The 23,172-nt window shown below is 42.5% G+C and overlaps 1 long non-coding RNA gene across 1 annotated transcript in view; it reads left to right on the plus strand.

Annotated features, from left to right (window-relative positions):
• Window positions 1-22,773, plus strand: part of LOC134165183 (uncharacterized) — a 498,306-nt gene extending 475,533 nt beyond the window's left edge. The window contains exons 2-3 of the long non-coding RNA XR_009965424.1: window positions 22,297-22,527; window positions 22,558-22,773. This is a non-coding gene — a long non-coding RNA (uncharacterized LOC134165183). The remainder of the gene's footprint in view (window positions 1-22,296; window positions 22,528-22,557) is intronic.
• The last annotated feature ends 399 nt before the right edge of the window (window positions 22,774-23,172 follow it).

Raw genomic sequence — 23,172 nt, forward strand, 5'->3', positions numbered from 1 at the left:
TAGGTCACAAAATTCAGCAAAGTCCAGAAAAATTCAGGCATGTGAAGAGCTAAAAACACAGTTTACCTATCAGTTCCTCATTTGAGAGAGAGGAAAAAAGACATTTACAAAATTAGCAAGGAAAACTCTTTAATTTTAATTGGAAAAATTATTTTAAGTGGCATAAACCCACAGCATGGGTAGAGGAAAACAATAAATGGTTCCCTCAGCTGAAAGTATGAAGTCTGTCTTCCCCTTACTTCTTCTCCTGCTCCTCTCTTTCTATGCCCCAGCTCCTATCTTCCTTCTCCCCTGCTCAAAGCTGCATAATCCATTGCTATGTTTTATGCCTGTAGCATCAGTCTCTTCTATGCCTTGATTTAGACTGAAATTTTGGAAAACTACCCACAACATAAATGGCATAAATGGTCTGCCATTTAAGCTAATTAAATCAGTTTCTGGAGAGAAACAATTCCCAAAGAAATCACAAAGTACACGATGGGAAAAGAAAGGTAGAGGATCTCATAATTTCAGTAGTGGTGAACTGGCATGTCTGCTCATTCTGTCTCATTTGACCATCCCCTAAAATGACACCATTCAAGAGAATATGTCTGTGTCTCTGTCCCACACATTTCTCATCCACAACTGATCTCAGTGATGTTGTAGCTATCCTGGAATTCCACCAGAAGTAGCTTATTTACTCAGGAATCAGATTTCCTTCTACAGCTTCAAAGCACTGCATTCTGTTCTTCTGAGTGCTTTGGCTTTTACTACCCATGTCTCCATAATTCAGCGGAGCTGTTTTTAATGACAAGGATGGGAAACCTTCTGCCTAGGGTTCAGAAGCTCTTTTTCTTGTTTTAGGATAGCAAAAACCACCTGCACTCAGATGCTCTCAAAACATCACCCCTCTGAAGAAGCCTCTGCCCAATATTCATCCTGGCTTCATGGTAGAGCAGACACACAGAATTCTGCAGCTCCTTCTCGGCTCAGAAAGGGTTCTACCCTCAGCTCCATGTTTGCAAAAGAGATCTGGAAAAAATGTCCTTTGTCTGAACATTATTGTTCCTTAGGGGTGGCAGAGCATGCCCCTTCTGCAAGAGAGAATAGACTCCAAGGCCCCCCATGGCACACAGCAGCTCCCAGGGAATCTGTGATAGGCCAATACCCCCCATATGCCTCTAAACCATCCACAGTCCCGGACAGCCACCATGTCAAATGACAATAGTGCAGAATCCCCAAAAGAGTTTCAGTCTTCTGACAATGAATTGAGAACTTTATTACAATAAGAAGATGAGAATTCTCCTTAAGAAGACACTCCCAAAGTATAGTCCACCAAGCCAGGCTAAATGCTCTAAGGCTGGCCTGCTAAAGTCTATTAAAATGCTGTTTTCAACAGTGTCTCTTTTAAAGGTTTGATGAAACAGCTCAGTGGCAGTACCAGAGAAAGAATGAAGCTAACATGAATCCACCCGTCATAAACCTTGGGAAATATTACCTTAAACCACTTTTCCCCCCAAACTCCTACTCGTGGCAGAGTTTTTCATCTCCTTTCTGCCAGGCAAGCCTTTACAGACTGAGCGCTCCAGCATGCATAAACCCTCACTAGGGTTCTCCTTCTCCGCGAGGCTCTGGATCTTCTGAAGAGCAGCAAGTTCCAGAGCTGCACCAATGCTCAGCCTGATGACCAGCCTGCCAACATGGACATCCCTGCCTAGAAGAAATTTCTGCCTTTTCAGTTCTTTTGAGTATCAAACACCACAGAGGTGGAACTCCTTCAAGAGACCTTTTTCTAGGCTTCCAGCATGACTAACCTTAGCATCCACAGCACACCACAGCTCAGTGAAGTTTACATACTTCAGTCAAGGGCAGTGACATATGGTCTATGTCTAGCAATAGTGATGTCAGCTGGTATTGCCCAACATTATCCCTACTTAGTTTTATTGCATCTAGATTGCATGAGTTCATCTTGTGCAACATTTCTGTGGGTAAGGAAGAGAATGATGGATTTTTGACACCTACAAGTCTCCTTTCATTTACATGTGGCCACTTGAAATGAAAGTGGTGGTGTTCCCAGCTGCTGGCTGTGCAGCATGTCTGACTAGAAGATTGTCTTTAAACCAAGAGGAGCTCACACCAGCCAATGTTGCTACAGATGCCTGTCCTGCTCTCTTAACCAGCCTGCTCCCTCATGGAGGGAGTAACCAGGATGTTGTATGCTCAAAACCACACTGTGGTTTACACAGTGCCTGGAGCATTACGGACCTAAGAAACTGCTCTTAATCATGGCTATTCCTTCCATGTACCAAATGAGAAAAATGCCTAAGATCCATTCATTGTGGGTTTAAAATGTAAGAAGTCTTTCTACAAATTTAGATCAGCCTGTAGCTGTGGCACAGGTATCACAGAAACGTCGTGTCTTTCAGCAGCTGGTGCTCAAACTTGAGGGTACATCTCAGAGGTGATATTATTCTAACCTCTGCTCTCAGCCTAGCCTTCACTGATGGTCAAGCCCAAAAGCTACTCCCATAAAGGCTGTATTTCTTTTTACTACATCCCGCTATATATTCTACGCATTTCTTGTATTGCAACCAATATGGGGACTCTTTACATATTTGATTCATCCATTAAATGAAATAATGTGATTATGGAATTACCAATGCTGAGTGAGATGACCGACAGGACATGTAGGGTCTTTCATGTTCACTGTGGGTATTTTTTGAGATGGAGATGCTCTAGGCTGTAGTTTTTGTGCAGCAGCTAGCATCAAATTTGGATGCACTTTTGATGCCTCTCTTGTGGTTTTACCAATTCTACAATACATGTCATTAACATCTTTCAAAAACCTAACTTTGTAAAACTCTCCTGGACGGACATAGGAGATAGGAGAAGGTACCACCTTCTAATGCCTCCTTGATCACTACAAACACTGAAATCTGACCATGGACATACCTTCAGGTATCTCCTGTTCAGAAACAGAACAAAGCAAAGCTGCTCCTGGGGTTAGTATTAGAATTCGTTTTGCTGCTGCTCTAAGAGTTCTCATCATATCCCAGACTTGCTCTCTACTACACTTCCTTGCACATTAGAAATTTTGCCCAAGTAGCCCTAAAATGTGATAAGGAACACACTAGAAAATTACCTATTTGAGAAAGCTTGGGACAAATCACATACTGAGAAGCTAAATCATTGCGTGTGTTTTGAAATGTCAGCAAAGTCTTTTTTTTTCTTTACAGAGTTTTAGTTTCCTATCCTTTTCCTGTCCTTGGCACTTCTGTTTCCACCTTCCTGCCTTTTCCTGTACTCCCCAGGAAGAATGACATTTCTTTGAAGACACAGGAAAAAAAAACTGTCAGCAAGAAGCAAAAACAATGTGAAGTACTGGCCCCATATTCTGTGAATTGTCAATGCTTTCAAAGAATGTCTAATTGTTGAAAACTACCCCATCAGAGATCCTGAACGCCCTTAGAACAGCCTCCTTCCTTAGCACAGCGTAAAAGTCCTGTAAATACTGCTTTGGGAATTTTGCCATGTATGAATGTTTCTTCCCTTACCAGACCCATCATCACAAATCAAAACTACACCTGCTGGTAGCTCCTCATTCCCTCAAAATCCCCTTCAACTTGCACAGAGCATGACACTATAAACTCTACCCATACCTAGCCATATTAATCCCATCATCATACTATTTGTATTTTTCCTCACCTGTCAAATACATACAGTTTCTTCTTTATTTTTTGTTTCCTGTATAATCTTTCATTTATGGCTGAGGAGTTAAACATATGATACAAGACAGCAATAATCTTTATTGTGCTAATACTTTTCATGCAGGAATTTCCTTTGAAGCAAGATGTTGTGATTCAAAATAGTCTGGATAAAGAACTGGCTGGATGGCCGCACGCAAAGAGTTGTGGTCAATGGCTCAATGTCCAGCTGGAGAACAGTAATGAGTGGCGTCTCTCAGGGATCGGGGTTGGGACTGGTCTTGTTCAACATCTTCGTCGCTGACATGGACAGTGGGATTGAGTGCGCCCTCAGCAAGTTTGCCGATGACACCAAGCTGTGTGGTTCGGTTGATACGCTGGAGGGAAGGAATGCCATTCAGAGGGACCTTGACATGCTTGTGAGGTGGGCTGATGCCAACCTCATGAAGTTTAACCATGACAAGTGCAAGGTCCTGCACCTGGGTCGGAGCACTCCCAGGCACAGATACAGGTTGGGCAGAGAAGAGATTCAGAGCAGCCCTGCAGAGAAGGACTTGGCAGTTCTGGTGTCCTCAACATAAAAAGGACATGGAACTGTTGGAACAAGTCCAGAGGAGGGCCACGAGGATGATCAGGGGATTGGAGCACCTCCCGTATGAAGACGGGCTCAGGAAGTTGAGGCTGTTCAGCCTGGAGAAGAGAAGCTGCGTGGAGACCTCATAGCAGCCTTCCAGTATCTGAAGGGGGGCTGTAGGGATGCTGGGGAGGGACTCTTCATTAGGGACTGTAGTGACAGGACAAGGGGTAATGGGTTAAAACTTAAACAGGGGAAGTTTAGATTGGATATAAGGAAGAAATTCTTTCCTGTTAGGGTGGTGAGGCACTGGAATGGGTTGCCCAGGGAGGTTGTGAATGCTCCATCCCTGGCAGTGTTCAAGGCCAGGTTGGACAGAGCCTTGGGTGACATGGTTTAGTGTGAGGTGTCCCCGCCCATGGCAGGGGGGTTGGAACTTGATGGTCTTAAGGTCCTTTCCAACCCTAATTATTCTATGATTCTATACTGAAATGCTTCTGAAATCGCTTTCTATCCCTGATGAGTTCTAACCTTTTCTGCAAGTGTTATGTAGTATATATATATATGTATGTATGATCATGATGGTTTTGAACTGTACTCTGAAACGTAAAAGATTACATGTATTAATTAATCCAATAGTATACAGAAATAAGAAAAACCAGCTGTAAACTACAGTCATGCTAAAGTACCCCATCCTCCTAGTCATGAGTCTTGATGTGCCAAGCCACTCTATTTGCTGATGGTAAACAAGTAAACCTACAATCACATTTAAGCAGGCATGAAGCTTTTCTTTTCAGAATACTCATGTTGCCTGCAGGCTCCTGTACAGATGTTGCAGTAAGTCTGTTGGATATTAAAACTAGTTCAAGTTGTAAAATACTTTTCACTTCCTTTTCTGAGTATCTCTTTGCAAACTTCAGGCCAGAAATAAAACCGGTGCACAGTCAACAAAGGATTAAGACACCTTTTGTACTCTGCATCAAAGGTAAACACAAATATCTGTCCTATTTATTCTAGTATATTTACTATGAGTAATCTACACCATTAGAATATATATATTTTGACTTAACATTTTAAATTATCTTTACCTATCTAAAGCAACATTACTGAGAAACCACATAAACACTTCCCTATACAACTTTTTAAAGGCTTGTTTTTTCCTAGCCATGTAACAATTTCAATAAGCAGCATGATGCTTTTAGCAAAACTCTCAGGTGAATACAGAACTCCTAGCACAGAGATACTAATCTGGATATTAAAATTCATTACACTGCCACAGCCTATAGCTAAAATACAAAATTGTACTATTAATAATTAGGTTTGGAGAAGGGTATAATTTTTCCCATACCAATATAAATTGAAGCAGTAAGAACAAGCTTTTCTGCATACATGTATCCTGTTTCAGAACTAGTTGTGTGGGTTGAAGTTTCTCCTCATAACCCATTAGTTGCAGGTTACTGCTTGCAGAGCCCTGCTAACAAAAGAGACTGTATGAGCCTTCCCACATTCACACTAGTCCAGTCTGCAAGGTTATCAGATGTTTTAATCAAGCCTTCTAGTTGGGCCTGTAGTGGTAAAGTAAGCACACACTTCCATTACAAAACTAACCAGGGTGATACTCGCCAGCAGCAAGATCAGTAAGGAAGAGATGATATTTTAACATCCCAACCAGACCAGGTATTTGCAAAGTCAGCAACTGCCACCACAGCCCAAAGCAACTATGACTCAAACGAAAACGATGCCTGTCGGGATCCAGCACTTAGCCCTGCTGGGCCTCTAAGGCATCCACTCCAGGGTGAACTACTGAGGTCTGAAGGTTATCTGTTTGATAACCTTATACCTACATACTGCCCCAAGGATAGAGACTCCCTTGCCATTAACACACAAATACAAATAAATCAGTATTTGCTTCACTGATGGAAGCCTGGCTCCTGGCTCCAACAGGGGCATGTTGTTATTGTGTCTTAGAAAAAGTAAAACACACACTCACATTCTGTGCTGATCTGAAAAATAAGAGGGCATCAGTGAAAGCTTGAGTATTTTGGTCCATTATTCTGCACTTGCATTATGGTACCTCAATATGAAAGCAATGTCATATGCAAACAGGTAAGAAGTCATTCAGTCCAACCTAAAGGCAAAACTACCATCATCTTTGCTTTACAAGGTTCTCCTAAACTATTTAGTAAATTTTCTTCTCCAGTCAAATGTACAGCCCCTTAGTTTGGTTTGAAACATTAGTAACCCATATGATGTCATTTAAATTCTTTGCTGTGGGTCCACACAAATACAAAATCACTAAAATGTTAACTTCAGAAGGAGAAAAGCTCATTAAGTGACATTTATAAAAAAATAAGTTGCTCTGATATACCAGTTATACATCTTTGTCACTGTTTTTTTTAACATAATGCTTCTTCCCCTAGTTCCATAATAATATGAAACTCCTTACTGTTAATGGCCAATCTTAGGTAGTTCTTAAAGTATTCTAGAGTATACAGAGGTGCTCCGTTGCAATACTTTGAGTTAAAAGAGATACTTCTTATCAAAGCCTGTAGTGATAGGACAAGGCCTGTAGTGACAAGACAAGGGCAACACCTTTCAGCTGAAACTAGGTAGATTTAGAGTGAACATGAGAAAGAAACATTTTACGATGACGGTGGTGAGAGGCTGCCCAAATTGCGGATGCGCCATCCCTGGAAGTGTTCAAGGCCAGGTTGGATGGGGCTTTGAGCAACCTGATCTAGCCGATGGCAGGAGGGTTGGACTAGATGGTCCTTAAAGGTCATTTCCAACTCAAACTGCTCCATGGTTCTGTGATTCCATGATTCTGTGAAAACCGAAACGCTTCCATTGACATAATTCTGGTGGCGTTGTCCAGAACATGAAGGTCTTCTTGCACGGCTCCGCTGAGGAAGAAGACAATTATTTTATCTTATTTTTTTTATTCTAAGTGGCAATCACAATCATGAATGCACTATTGTAACCAAAACTTATTTGATAGTACTGACATAGGCACTGAGTCACAGATGTAGGTCATGCTCTGAATATTTCCCTTGAACTAATGGTCAATGGTACTCAATGAACCTCAGGTCACTCCTTAGCTCAAAACCATCAGCTGGAAAGGTGCACTTAGGATTGCAGAGAGGACTGAAGACTGAATCTGTTCCTTAAGACTGAGGTCCCAGACCCTCATGTTCCTCCAAAATTTAGATGTGCTCGTAAGAAACAAGAAACAGCCATCATTGTACAGCTTAGGTCCACAGTGTCATGGGAATGCACAAAATAGCTAATATAGTCACTCTACACACTATACTTAAATATCTCCAGTTAATAATTGAATGGAATTACAATAGTAAATAAATATGCAGGCTGCTAAGCTTTAACAACTACACGGGTTGAAGGTCAACAATTTTCCAATGCTATTGGAATAGGAAATATATAAAAATAGATTTGGCTTCATGATAAAACAATTCTGTATTTATAAAATTAGCACTGCATTGAAACATCCTTCTTTCCACAACATCATAAATGTAGTTACCATTCCAGTCAGGCATGTGAAAAGGACTTTCTGATGATTCCTCTAAATTCCTCCCTTGTCCTTCCAGTGTTTCGTTTTCTATGTTCTACATTAAGTTGTGGTAAAATGTGTGTATGTGCCACCGTTATTAAAACATGAGATATTAACTGATGGGAGGCTGCTACTCCCCAGAGCACTGTTTTCCTGAGATCAGTTAGCAGGTATCTCACAGATTGCCTTCATCCAAACTAAAAGGATTCTTCAAACTCTTTAAACTTTTCCCACACTGTTAAGGGTGGAAATAAAGACATTTTGCCATTAGACCAATGTAGGCATATCCTCAGGAAAAAAAGGACTTGCCTCAATCTAAAACTCTTTTACTGCCATTATTAATGCTACAACACAGTACTGATTTTCTCCTTTTAATTGTTTATTTGGTGAATTGAAACAATGATTTCCAGTGGTTGAATATATTTTATACTCATGATACAGACATTCATTTTATATTAATGATCATAGACATACAGACTAGTGTCATATAACACAGTAGAGACATAGATTTCTGTTGGAGAAATTCAGTTTCAAACAAATGTCTTTGATTATTGGCACAGAGTTATTTGTTCACTATTTCCTCTTCCTTTTTTCCAAAGCTTTACTTAATTATACTTCAGTAAGGTTTTTAAAAAGTTCACTCTTACTTCGAAAAGTAGCTCCATGGAAAAATAAATTAGCTTCTTATTAGCTCTATTTTATTACATTTCAAATCCAGAACCATAACCTTTTATTCCAGCATATGGGTATCACAGCAAACACTAAACACATTACTGTAGCATAATGAATTACTGTTCAGCATCTGAGCAACAGTAACTGACCCCATGAGTGCTTTTACCAAAATCAGACCCATTATTTTCAACACTGATGAGCATGTACATCAGGTTCTCCTCAGAACCATCACAAAGCATTGTTTTTCCAAAATAGGAATTCCCTGTAAGAGGGCAACCTAGATTCTGTATTTCTACCTGAATTATCAACAAAACCATGTACTAAGCTTCATTTCATGTATTAACTGAAAACCACTGAAGACTGTCTTTAGCACCACTCAAGGCCTAGCAGAAAAATTACGTGGTTGCATCAACGCCTAATATGTCCTGCAAATTCTTTACTGTGGAGACAGCATAAAAATGCATGATGAATCTCATCTGATCCTCCCACCTCAGGCTGCAGTGGAATGGCTCATCCTCATCACACATAGAAATCACTTGATATGAGGCTCTCTGGAGACCCAGCAAGTATGGAAACAAAAGGATGCCAGGCTTAGAGCATCATTCTCTGAAGGAAGAGGGAAAAGTAAGTTTTGCTATGAACAGGTGTTTATTACAGCTAAGTGGCAAGTTTATCTTACAGTATGAGCTATTTTTAGGTATTTTTTTAATTTTATTATCCAGGAAGAAAACTAGTTTAGAAGTGCTGCCAGCACTTCCAGGATTGCACTGAATGAAAACACCATGGAGCAATACAACCTCAAGCACAGCACAGATCCATACAATCCTATCTTACTGTGCGCTCGCCTCTGCCTCTGGCAAAGTCCATGGAGGGAGAATGCTTCTGCTACACTTTGATTTTAGTTTTCTTTGTAAACTGCCCATCTATTAAATTCCAGATTAAATTACAGATTCAGGACAGTGACTAAGGCTGCACAAAATCAAGACAAGAACAAATTTAGTGGGGAGCTCCACCTAGCTGGCAAAATTTCTCTATTTGGCCCAGTTTAATTTCACATACAGTGAGAGAAGCTACTTCACGGGCAAGTTCTTTCCATACAAAAGCTCCCTACAGAAACCACAGAGCCAAATGGGTATCCCTCCAAATGCACTGGCAGGACATCACACTAGTGATGAATGCATTGGAGTCCTGAAACAGAAGTTTCCCTTTTCAGAGGTTCTGTTTAGAGGAGTGTCAGGGAAAACCAATTCTGCTGACACATTCCTCCACCTTTCTTCCCTCTTGATTACATTCAGAATTGGGAAGAAGGAAAAAAACATACTCAAAAAAAAAAAAAATCCTCACAAAAAAGCCCACCAAAACCATAGAGGAGCAAGAAGATCAAAGAAAGAGAAAGTGTTAGACATGGATGCTACATGCACATATCCAAATGCACGTTGCACCTTCGATACTTTGCCTCTGTAGAAAGAACTCAACAACTTCATAGTCCTTTGTGCTTTAGATTTCCAAAAAGAGTGGTAGACTTGCATGTGAAGGATCCACAAAGACAACTTCCACTAAATAAATCCATTTTACAGGTAAGCTCAGAATGCCATAAGGTTAATAAGCATTCTCCTTCCTCAAGAGGCTATCAGAATAAGCTCTATGAAAAGGGACCTGTGTCTTTCACAAGCTCTCTTTTGGATTTGTTTGTTGGTCTGGATTGTAAGGAGCTTTAGCACTATTTTAATTACACCATAATACAGTTATTGACAGAAGTCATTGCTCTCAGGGATGAAGCTGTTCATGAGGCCAGTGGAATTTGAGTGCTAGGACAGAAACCTGAAGTCAGCTGAATCCTGTATTACAGCAGGTCAAGACAAAACGTAAAGGAACTTTTCCCCAAGTCATAGAACTATTGTGTCTGCCACATAACCTACCATTTCAGTCCATTTTGGCTTCTGGAAATGTCACACACTGAACATGAACAATTTTTAACTGCTTGAAGAGGGATCCTGGGACGTAAAGACCAGCATGTCTGACCTCTCTACCAACCAAACCTGTAAAAGCTACTAAATGAAGAGAACTGGCTAATTTCTTAGGAGAAGAGAGGAACGGTTCCTTTGTTTTAATAATGAAGACTTGGTGACTCATTGAGTGATTTGAGCAGAACACCAGTTTTTCTCACCAGTTCGTAACTTCCTTCGCACTGCAAGAAGGCAGGCTTATATGGATCCCACTGGTTCAGCATAATTAAATTTGGTCAAATATATGCTAAACAGTTTCTTGAAAGAACTCTAGTCAATGCATGAATAAACGTGCAGAGCAAGCTATTGTCAGAGTCTATAAATTGTTAGCTTCCATGAAGAGAACAGGTTTGAAGGGGGTTATTTTATATACATAAAGAGTCTAAATAAGTTGTTTCAAATTCTGGAGCCTACCCGCCTAACCACCCTCCAACCCCCCCAGCATTAGTGGACACAAGGACCACAAAACCATGAAGACAACTCTCATAGACTTAAATTTGCTCTTTCTTCCACTGGCACACATTTCTTCTGGGCCTTCAAACTAAAAAGTTAAAAGTCACTCATCTAACTGTAAAATGAGCACTTGCAGCCCTCAGCAAAGACCGAACTAGAGGAGATAAAAGAGGCACTATGAGCACAGCAAAAATAAATCCAGTCCAGTAACCCAAAGAATTACTCAAACCAGCACCCATATACAAGATTATTTTATTATTATTATTACAGAGTTAAGTATCACTTTTCACTGCTCATTAATTGTAAAAAGCAGAACACTTGCATGGAGCACCTTTGTTTCTTGTATGGACTATTCCCCTAGTTATCTAATCACTGTGCTTTTTTTTGAGGATGGGAATTGGAGCAGCAATACTCAGAACTTTGTCATAGGCAGAAGTTTTAACCACAGAATTTCTATTATTGCCTTCAGTCTGATTCAGGAAACATTTTCCACAGGACAACTTCTTGGTATTTCCTAAGAGATGCTGAGAAGACTGGCACTAGAAAACATGTATTTCGGTATTACCACACCTACTTCGTACAGGGTTTTATTTAAAAAAGCATAAAAAAAGACAAACAAAAAATCCCAAACAAACATTGGAAGAAGCAGTTTTCTTTCACTTCCAGTCTGATTCAGTCTTGAAGAGATAATAACCAGCAACTGTATACATTTCTTATTATTAGACTGTGGCGCAGCAAACACATCTGACAAACTGCACATACAGGTATTCACTGCCCTGGTAGTTACGGTTTTCTCCAAGTCCATAAACTTAACAAATTCAGAAAGTTCAGAAAAAAACTTTTTCATTCCTGTCTTGCTTTTTAAAGTCTTCAGGGATGAAAATAAGTACTCTCCACCCCAGGACTCATTCTCACAGCTGTTATGATTAGCTGCAATTCCACAGACAGAAGTGGCTCCTGTAAAGCGTGCAGGACAACTCGTAAGGGAGCTTTGGCCGCAGTATCACCAAAACACAGACAATAGCCAACTCTTGATCTTCACTACCTTGAATTTGGACAGCACCATCTCCCATGTCTCTAAATGTGTTGAAGAAATTGGTGCTTGGCTGAAAAACCTCTCACTAAGAAACTCGGTGAGGGGGGGGAAGGCTTTGCAGTGAGGAATGAGAGACTGAAAAACAATCTTTGACATTACTAAAACATTCTTGGACTACGTGCCCTCGGATCACCCCACGGATCATCTTCCACAGCCTATTGAAAGCCTATACACATTTCTATATTATAACCACCCATCAAATTAGCATGTGGCAGGCAACAGAGTAGGCCATGGTCTTCTATATGATTTTACACCAAATTTCAATTATTTCCATCTTTTTTATGTTCAGGAACAAAGCCTTCCTTCCTTTCCTCAATTGTTACATGCACACACCACGTCCTGTCAACAAGATGCCTCATCTGCTAAAAGCCACACTGCAAATCACCACAGTGACTACTGTCAGGGCTGAGAATGTAAGGCACACTCCCCATGTCAGGCCATCATATTATTGACTCTGTGGTCCCTGACCGTGACCCACGTGGACTACTTCAGGAGAAGCACAGCACCATCCCCCTTTAGGTGCAGGCATTTTAGGGTCTTTGTGAATCAGAAAAAGCATCACCACCTTGGTGTTTAGTAATCCTTGGTGGACCTCTGTCCCCCTAATTTGTCAATCACTGCTTTAACCTGTTTATTCAAACTACCTGCAGGAACAAATGTCACAATGTAATTATTTGCTTGCATTTTTTTTTCCTTTAAAAGTACCTCTTTTTGCTTGTTTTTAAACTTGCATCCTGAAGACCTCATTTTCCTTTACTGTTTAATACCAAAGAAAGGCATTATTTGCTCCATGCCTTCCTGTCCACCACTTACCCATCTGCATAAAGCCATCATATTCAACCCCTCTCCCCTAAAATCTATTATTTAAGGTGAAAAACTTTTCAGCCCTTGTATGAAAACCATTATAATGATCCTTGTTCCTTTACTTGAGTTTCTTCCAAATTCTACTCTATCTTCCTTTTGATAAGGTGACCCAAAATCCATGCAGTTTTCAAGAAATGCATGGATTCATATAACAGCCTGGTAAGTCTTGGAGTGTTTTTTTTGTTTGGTTTTTCTTTTTGCTCTTTCTACCACTTCCTAACGTTGTTCTGCTTGCTTTTTTTGACCTCCATTGGGTATCAAGCTCACATTTCCACAGAACTATTCACAATGAGTCCAGGATCCTTCCCGAGTGATAACAGGTAATTTAGAACACATCACTGTGTATGTATAATGAGTTGTTTTTCTTCATGTGCGCTATTCTGCACTTATCAATTCTGAATTTCATCTGCCATTTTCTCACTCAGGCAGAATTGCAACATTTTCTGCAGTGCTTTACAGCCAGCTTGAGTTTTGATTTCTCCGAAAGCTTTGTCATACCCTCCATTCTCCTCAGACTGCTTTTAAACATGAAAATACAGAGACAGCTGCACAGTGTCAGATCAGTGATCCCCCTAACCAAGCATTCTGTGCAACAGTGACAAAAAAAGAGATACTTAGGCAGCAGCACCGGGACACATCCCTGGAAGAGTCTTCACTCTCAGCCATTCCCGAGTTTCCACGCTATGTCTTTACAGCTACTCTCTATGGCTTGCTTTTCCATGCGGCTGTCTCCTTGGACCCAGGCAAGTTTCTAGTATTTGTCATGTCCCCAGGCGAGGAATTTCGGAGCTTAGCGACACACTGTGCAAAGAACCACCTCCTCTTGTTCTGAACCTGACACCCACCAGCTTCCTTTGGCACTGCAGACACTCGGTCTCTAGTCACCCTCTAATGACACCCATGATTCCGTGGACTTCTGTTGTTGAAGACTGAGCCATTTGTTAGCTATTTCAGAACAGATTTACAGTTTCTTTAGGCTCAGGCCCAAAATATAACTATCGAGCAAAAGGACTACAACAGCCAGATGGGCCATCAACGTTGCCCAATACTTTTCCTGGAAAAAAATTACAGTGGGTATTTTCTCCCTGCTATTTGACCACCTTACTCCCATTCAAATGCAAGCTGCAACAGATCAGTGAGGTTCTTGTCCCAAGAACAGTTGCAACACTCCTGCAACAGTTCATAAATTTTACTGTTGCATTTCAACAATCAATAACATGTCTGTAAATTGAAAAAAAAAATACATTAAGAATAGATGTGCAGAGGAAGGAGGGAAGGAAAAAAAAAAAAGAAGCAGCTAAAGTTTTAGAAGCTTTAGAAACATTCTTCTGTGTTGCTTTTCCTCTTGGCTTTCTATTGTCTCCTCTTTGATTGGGATTTTTCCTCATCCAGAAAACAAGCCTAAGCAGCATTTCTACTGCTGGCCAGCAGAGTGAAAGTTCTGAGGACAGAAGTCATGAGGCAGTCCTGTGCAAAAACTGCACAGGAGTAGTGAACAAAATCTACACCAGTTTTTCTGTACTTTTACATAATTATATTTGGGCCTTTTAAAAAGAAATGAGATCATCCCTGTTGATACCTTGGGGTTTCCTTCCCCCACCCCCCCCCCCCAAACTTGGTCATTGTGGAAAATTGAGATGAAGCAAGTGAATTTTACACTTAATTCTGAGGACAGGGAGGTTTATAGTCATTCTGATGTGTTCCAGGAACGAATCCCTCAGTTGTGGGCTAGCTGCAGAAGCAGTTTGTCTCTCCCATTCATTCCCCATTTTGCCAACAATGCCATTGTTCCAGTGGAATGCAGCTGTCATGAGCAGCAGTGACTGCAGAAGGTGTTCCCTCAGGCGGCTTGGGCCTTTGCCATCAAGCATTGTAAAGTCTAAGACCAAAACCAAAACCTTGAACTCGTCTTGGTACTCAGCAGGGTTACAGTGCAATGAGCAGAGCTTCAGGGTGCTATGCTTTCAGCAGCCTGTATTACGGAGGAGATGAATTGCTCCATTTTGCGTCAGCTTTGCAAATCTATACCATATGACTGGCTACTAAAAGTCAGTAGCCAACTAGAGCACAAGGATTTGCAGCTTCTAAAGTTATTGTGAAATTAAGAGGGGAGGGAGTGGTTCAGTATTTATACAGGCGAGAGGCACAATCTGAATTCAGGAAACTGTTTAAATATAAATAAATCTGTACAATTATGCATCCATGACTCTACTGAATCCCACACACTGTTCAGCCAAGAATTTATTTTAGCTTAATGCTTAACTCCTTCTTCAGTTTTAAGAAACAATTAGGACAGTTTTCAAGAAGAAAACATTCACTGCTCATGTAAAGATGTGAGCTTGCGTGTATGCTTTCACATTTGCTATTATTATACCAGGATGCACAAACTGATTTTTCTACAAGGGCAATTCAAACCTCGCTTGGAAGCAGAGGTTAACAATGTTTTGTCTACATTGACGAATTTTGCAAAAACAATCTCTAAATCAGTATTTCTTAAAATTGCAGCACTTCAGTGTGACATTTTCATGCTTTCCTCTGATTTGTAAACTCTCCCAATGCACTTACTCCAGCCTCTATGACCTGTACAAGATCTTCTCCAATATTACCAAGACATCTTACCTTTCATTCCTCCCATTTTATCAGTCCAAGTTCTAGCAACAATTGCAAATCGTTTACCTTGTTCAACCACCCTTCTCCTGCCCATCTCCACCAAGAACTGGCCCAATGTCCAGATGATCACAGCCAAGAACAATCACCTAAGCCTCTATCACCCATATTTTTAGCTTTTCCCCATCATTGACCAAGGAGATTCAAATGAAATTAAAGCACTCTGCAGATGGCTGTACTGGTTATTTCTATCTTTCATTACTTTTGTAGCACTTCTGCCACAACTAAAGCACAAGCAGTGCTAATTAAGCACATCATGCACTTTTTTAGTATCGAAGTAATTGAAAGAAAGCAATAAGCTCATCCAAGTACATTTCTGTAATGAAATTTCTGAGAAAGCATGCAATATCTTATCACTTTGACCCAAGGAATTACAAGGGCTAGCATGATAATAACCAGCGTCCCTCCCACAAAGACCACATTGCCACTCTTCACATACTTACAAATACCTCCAGTCACCTTGGGGAATGGGAAATGGAAGGCAGTCACCAGTCCTCCATGACTACTTGGCCACTCTTAAGGCTCTAGAGGCCTTAGGAACATTAAAGACAGACTCTTTTCCTCAAAGAAATAAGAGAGATCCTGTCTCAAACTTGCATCTCCTTCCCAGTGCAAAAGTCTTGGCTTTGCCATGGAACACTGAGCAAGCTGCAGACCAATTAAGCATGAAAGAGAAGTTCTACTTACTAGTAGAAGACACCATCATAAGGAAAGGCATGCACAAATCTCATCATACATAAGTAGCTCTGTCTCAGTTACATGCCAGATCCCACAGCAAAACTACTTTCTAGTTTCTATTCATGACTTAAGTTAGTTCTGAATGACAAAGTCAATAGCAGAAGAGCGCATAATGAAAACCAAATGTCAAAAAATGTTTAGAAAAAGGCTGAAAGCAGCACAAGAAAAAGCCACATGCTTTAGACATTAACAGGTTTCATTAGCACTTCTTCCACAAGACAACCAGCTTGGGGGAAAACAAGTAAATACAAGCTTTATTAAAACCCTAGAAAGCTAGCAAATCAGTCCTTATTTTTAATACAAAACCAAACAAAACTAGTCAACTAGGGAAGTGTGAAACAGAAACTCCAGAACTGGCCTATTGTGGAAGGAGGGACACCCAAACCAGAGACTGGAAACTCTACAGTATAAGGCAGAAGAGATATTACAGTGAAAAGAACAGAAGGCAGAGAAACCAAGAAGGACATTTTTAAGTGTGACCACAGACATAAGCTGAAGGTTGACATTAACAAACCACATTATCTTGTGCTCTTCTGCTTACGATGTCCCACTCAAACCATGAAGTTAGCCTGTTTTTGCTTCTTATGAGAAGAAAAAGAAGGCAACAAAGAAAACAACCTAAAGCTTTTTTTCAGACCATGGAAACCCTGCACACAGCATCGTTACAATCATATTCAAGAACTGTACCAAGCCACACTTTTTACTTTTTGTCCTGGGTTCAGCAGTAGCAGTCATTTTTCCCCTTCTTGGTAGCTGGTGCAGTGCAGTGTTTTGACTTTCAGCTTGGGAACAGAGCTGATAGTGATGTTTAGGTTTGGCCAAGGACTTTGTGAGCCTCATGCTCTGCCAGGGAGGAGGGGAAGCCAGGAGGAAGTAGAGACAGGACACCTGACCCAAACTGACCAAAGAGGTATTCCATACCACAGCACGTCATGCCCAGGATGTAACTGGGAGTTAGCCGGGAGGGCTGGGAGACTGCAGGGTTGGAGGAGGTATCGGTCAGAGCTTGGTCGGGCTGGGGGGGGGCGAGTTATCGGTCGGCTGGTGGTGAGATGATGTATTCTCTTCCCTTGTTATTTCCTTTATCATTATTATCATTGGTGGTAGCAGTAGTGATTTGTGTTATACCTTAGTTACTAAACTGTTCTTATCTCAACCCGTGGGAGTTGCATTCTTTTCGATTCTCCTCTCCGTCCCTCCGAGAGCAGGGGGAGGGCAAGAAACGGGGGGGAAGTGAGCGAACGAATTACCTGACTGGGTTTAAACCACGACAGTTCTTTTTTGGCGCCCAACGTGGGGCACGAAGGGTTGAGATAACGACAGATCTGACCAGATTGATAGTCACTCGTCACAATGCTGATTTATTGGGTCTCAGAGTTGTTTTGCTTGATCTCACAGCTTCAGAATGTTGTAACTTACGTAGAGCCGGTATTTGCTGTGATAGTGTTTATCAAGTATGGGGCCTGGGCTAAGGTTCTTGTCTCACTGTGCTTTATGGCAATGGCTTGTAATACGGGCGGGCTCCAGCAGCAGGGCAGGACGGACGTGGCCGTGGACTTGTACCTGGCCGTCCGGCTGCTCTTCACCGTCCTGGCCCTCACCCTACTCTCCATCTTCGTGAGGCTGCGGGGAGCCGAGGGGGAGCGGCCCCGGGAGCCGGCGGCAGCCGAACCGGCCCGGGAGAGCGGCCCCGGGGACCAAGCGGCGGCGGGAGCGGGGCCGGAGGCCGCGAGGGGACGGCTGCGGGTGGAGGAGGTCGGGGCGGTCGAGGAGCAGAAGGAGGCGGCTGCCGAGCAGCGGGAGAAGGCGGCGGAGGAGCCGAGCCCCGCGGAGGAGCCGAGCCCCGCGGCCGAGCCGAGCCCCGCGGCCGAGCCGAGCCCCGCGACGGCCGAGAGCATTCCCCGGCAGCCGCCCGCCGAGCCCCAGGAGGATGCAGGAGACCACGCAGCATTTCCCAGCAAGGCAGAGGAGGAAGAGCTGGACTCAGGAAAAGAGAAGCTGGCGGTGGGAGAGCCGGCAAGCACAGCAGCTACACCAGCCCCAGTGACAAGTACAGCAGCATCAACTGAGAGTTCTGAAGGTTTTGAATGGCCTTTGGGTGTCCTTGGGACCTGCCTGCTGATTGTGATGGGGATCAGCATGTTGGCACACACACAGACTGTGTTCTACCCACAACCATTTTGTCTGATCTCAAAAGTTAAGCAGAGTCAGGTTTGGGTCTTGTCTGGGGTTAGACGACGATATGGGGGGACCAAGAGATTTTCCCCAAGGCTGGACAGTCATGAGTGGCAGGGTGTGTGGGACAGTATGGGCAAGTATCTAGTCCACTGGGCCCCTCCAGTGCTTTGGAAGCGTCGGAGATGGAAGGCAGCTGTATGGAGTCCCCAGCAACAAGCTGCAGAAACTGCTGCAGGGGACAGTGAATTATTTTGAGCCTGGTGGGCCCAATGCACTTCAGGCCATCAGAGCAGAGATGCAACACAGAGATGGACTCATGATCAAGGGGTGGACCTAGCAATGGACACTATTGCCCAGGTTATTCACGAGTGTGAACACTGCACACAGTCTCTCCTGCTCTGGAAGACTGGTACAAGAGATGGAGCCTGACATCATGGACCAGATGGACTCAGCAGCTTTATAGGGATATAGCTTTATAGTCCATGCACTTAGATAAGAGTGGAGTGATGGGTGTATTGAAAATGTGGGATCTGAGCATGACGTGAATGGTATGGAATAAGGGGTGGATAATGTCCTGGGTTCAGCAGTAGCAGTCATTTTTCCCCTTCTTGGTAGCTGGTGCAGTGCAGTGTTTTGACTTTCAGCTTGGGAACAGAGCTGATAGTGATGTTTAGGTTTGGCCAAGGACTTTGTGAGCCTCATGCTCTGCCAGGGAGGAGGGGAAGCCAGGAGGAAGTAGAGACAGGACACCTGACCCAAACTGACCAAAGAGGTATTCCATACCACAGCACGTCATGCCCAGGATGTAACTGGGAGTTAGCCGGGAGGGCTGGGAGACTGCAGGGTTGGAGGCGGTATCGGTCAGAGCTTGGTCGGGCTGGGGGGGGGCGAGTTATCGGTCGGCTGGTGGTGAGATGATGTATTCTCTTCCCTTGTTATTTCCTTTATCATTATTATCATTGGTGGTAGCAGTAGTGATTTGTGTTATACCTTAGTTACTAAACTGTTCTTATCTCAACCCGTGGGAGTTGCATTCTTTTCGATTCTCCTCTCCGTCCCTCCGAGAGCAGGGGGAGGGCAAGAAACGGGGGGGAAGTGAGCGAACGAATTACCTGACTGGGTTTAAACCACGACACTTTTTTAAAACCAGATTTTAATATAATCATGTGCATTGTTATATTCCATCCAAAAATGTTTTTCTAACTTAATTTTCTTCACTTCAACAAATTAAACATTACTGGAAAAGCAGCAACGTGAATTTGCTCAAGATAAATGTTAGCAAAGCTGCTCCTAGACAACATCACAGAACTAACAGAATGGGGTTTTTGCTCTTATTCAGAAAAGACATGCTGAATTCTGTAAAACAGACTGGCATGATTTCACTGACGAAAGTCTCCCACTCTACCTGAAGTTAGAGAGAAAACTTTAAAAAAAAGATATTCCAAAGAAGGCATGTTTTGTGAAGTACTGAATGTACAATATTGTCACATTAATATCAGATTTTCTTGTGATCCAAGTGTTATTTTTACCATTTGCAATGACAGAAACACCATCAATTAGCTTGATCACAGACAGCACCACTGCAGAGGACGTTCTGATCACAGACAGCACCACTGCAGAGGACGTTTATTCCCAGCACTGAGAATTGAGAGAATTAAGCCTGGGGAGACAACTATAAAGGAGAGTAGGTTTTTTGCTTCATTACTGTACTCTCAAAGCCATTATGGCTTTGTGCCATATTCATTTTCTCTGCTTTAACTTGCCTTCTATTCAAACAAGTAATCACTACACCGGTAGAATTACTACCCATGCATGTGAACTAGAGAAGTCTTTTTTTGTTTTAGGTTGGGACCCACCAAGATGACCCCTACTTCCCACTTTTTCCATCCTCCTTAATTCAAAGCCTTGGGATCCAGCACTGAGAAGTGACACAGTGTTAAAGTCAGCTTTCCTCAGCCCACTCTTGAGTGTCTCTTTTCCAAGGAAGAGAATTCACTGCATAGCTAAGTGCTTTTGCTATCAAAAACCTTTAAATGGCCAACAAGTAAAGCACTTGATCCCTGCAGGAGCACTTTAGGCATTAAATGACAAAAAGCTTGACAAAATGCTTAACAAAAAGCTCAAGATCAGTTTAATGGAAGCTTGTTAACAATTTTTTGGTCAAATACATCTGAAGATCTCAATCTGCCCACCAGTGACACTGTACAATAGCTTTCCCAAAGTTGTCTTTGAAATATCACAGGGTGAAAATACGAAGTCAACTTCCCCTGAAAGACAGTGCTGTGACTCAACTCCACAACTTTGAGAAAGACAAGTTAGACTGAGAGCTTGTTCGTAAGTAAATCCTTTCATCCTTTTCACCTGCTTCTGAGCAGCTACAAATGGCTTGGAATTCGTATTTTGTGAATGACTAGGTAAAGGCAAAGATACCAGCCATCCCACTGATAATGCTGCAGGTAATCTATCCTACTGCAACAGTGAAAAACATCAGAGGAAATCTGTCACAAGTAAGCAGGCTGCTCCTAGTTAAAGCTCACCTGTGCAGCCATTGTGCTTTCTAGGAAAAACTCTTTAGCAAACTACAAACCTTACAGATAAAGCAACTGCAGAACCACTAAGTTTCTCTCAAAGAATGAAGTTACTGAGGAAGCAAGCCATCTTCCTTGAGAACTGAAGCTGGCATTACCATCAAATCTGAACTCCCTAGAAAGCTGACAGTCTGTACGATGTTCCAGGAGACCACATACATCAGAGAAAGGTACACCTCCAAAAACCCTCAAGATTCTGAAATGCTCCAAGACCTCTGAGAAATTACTATGTCCAATATGCCCTAGAAAGACGACGAAACATTAGGATTGACAAGTATCATGATTCAGCCCACCGTTAGTTGTAAAATTTTCACTTTATCTGATGACAGAAATGAACTTGTCTACTCTACCAGGGCTAAACACTTATAACTCCCCAAATGCACAGAACTCAGTGGAAACCTTGAATCACTGAATTGGTTAATTCTCTTAATGGGAGAAGATTTGTTTGGTTTAATTCCTTTGACATAAAGCACAAGATGAGTGTAGCACCAAATAATTTATATCCTATAATTTAAGCAAACCAATCAAGTTTTAGATGTTGACCTACGAAATTAAGCACAAAAATACCACACTAAAGTGGCTGGGTTTCCCAGAAGCCCAAGCACCAGAAGATATACATTAATTATGGTTACATTAGTTATTGCTATTTACAATTATTACTTTGTTACTCCTTTGCAAAGACTTTCTGGAAGAAAAACACACATTGGTGCAAGCAAGTAAGAGGCATGAGATGACCAGTAACTGTGTGATCCCCTAACCAGAAAGTTTAAAACTAAACCTAGGTAATAATTTAGTTATAATATCATTTAGCAAAAGTTTAAGTACTAGAATTAGATTTATTTCTCTAGAATTGTTTCTCAACAGGTTGTTCAGCCAGTCAAGCAGGCCTATCTTTGAAATTAGTCCTATAAATTTAGGATACAAGGGAGATGCCCAAACACCAGAGGCAAACACGCTTCCCCCCTTTCATCAAAAGGGGTTACTCAGTCATCTAACACTGCTGCGAACAGACCCATAGCTACTGACACCTAGACTGGTCCAAGCATTTGTCTACCCACTTAAACCCCAGGGATACCATGTAATCACAAGAAAGTTGTCCCGTGCCTAAAGCAACAGGCAGGTATCTTAGCGATGCGTCCCATTGCTAACCAAGCCCAAACGTCTGCCAGTATCAGCGGAGCAATAATAAGAACCTTCCTTAGTGTACTTCAGGCAAAATTAGTGCAGTGTGGGGGCGGTAGCTCTGGCAGAGGAAAAGGCAGCAAGCCACTGGGGGAAGACTTGCATCTTCAGCCAGCACAGCTGCTTGCAAAATGAACTATCTTGCTACACCCCTTGCCCTGAGGGGCCTAACACACACTGATGACACTGAAACCAGCCATCACAGCCACTTTTCTTTTACAGCAGACTGGTTGGTACAGCACCTGCCCAAGCTGTGAGAGAGTGACATTTGCTCCCCTCTTCAACCTAAAGGGATCCAAAAGAGCATTGCCTACTTCCCAGGAGATGTTTGCAGCTCAGCCAAGCCCATGAGACACCCGCTGTGCAGCAGGGAATACATTACCTGTATTTCTAACAAGAAAATATAAAGTACATATGCATTCCCTGAAATTCTATCTGGGATCTCTATCTCAGACTAGACGGACAGGAGCAAGATCACTGATGTTACCATTTCTGCTGCACAATCCATCTCTACTCCACACAGACTCATAACCAACTGTAGAGCAACTACTGCATCACTAACTCACAATCGACACGAAAACAAACAATAACCCAAAACACATGGCTGCAAACTGCCAGAGTCAGGCCTTGCTACACAACCAGGCGAGAGTGAGAGAAGACCACACCACCTGCTGCTGGAACGCACTTCACCCTCCCAGGAGGAGAGGTGCCCTTTGGCGTTCAGCTCCCCTGCTCAGAGAAGCCGAGGCGCGGGCACCGGGAAGGGGCTGACCCTTTTCATCCCTAACCGACAAGAACCCCACGCACTCGGCGGGCACACCCTTCGACGGCGCCTCGCCTATCGCCCCGGCCTGACCCAGAACCCTGTTACAAGTGCGCAATTACGACGTACACAACGAGCCGTGC

The sequence above is a fragment of the Pezoporus occidentalis genome, unplaced genomic scaffold, assembly GCF_034315485.1.
Source record: "Pezoporus occidentalis ecotype Australia unplaced genomic scaffold, CSIRO_AGI_Poc_V1 ctg231, whole genome shotgun sequence".
Taxonomy (NCBI): domain Eukaryota; kingdom Metazoa; phylum Chordata; class Aves; order Psittaciformes; family Psittacidae; genus Pezoporus; species Pezoporus occidentalis.